Raw genomic sequence first — 288 nt, forward strand, 5'->3', positions numbered from 1 at the left:
AGGTCAAAGCCTGATAGGAGTCACTTGGGGGGTCAGGAGGCAGCTACAGGGCTGGAGTGGGTCAGTAAAAGGGCATGAACGGTCAGAGTAGGGCACAGGAAAGGCTGAAGCAGGCATGAATGAAGCTCAGGCAAGGCCTGGGCAGGAACTGGATCAAGGGCAGGCTGGAAACCATAGAAGTCTGTGACACTGTGAGAAAGCAGGAGGGTTCCTGGCCAGGAAATGCTGTTGTGCAGACTCTGGCATGGTCAGAGAAATACTGGTGCCTGGGGGTCATCTGATCCAGGT

This window comes from Mauremys reevesii, linkage group 1 (assembly GCF_016161935.1).
Source record: "Mauremys reevesii isolate NIE-2019 linkage group 1, ASM1616193v1, whole genome shotgun sequence".
NCBI lineage: Eukaryota > Metazoa > Chordata > Testudines > Geoemydidae > Mauremys > Mauremys reevesii.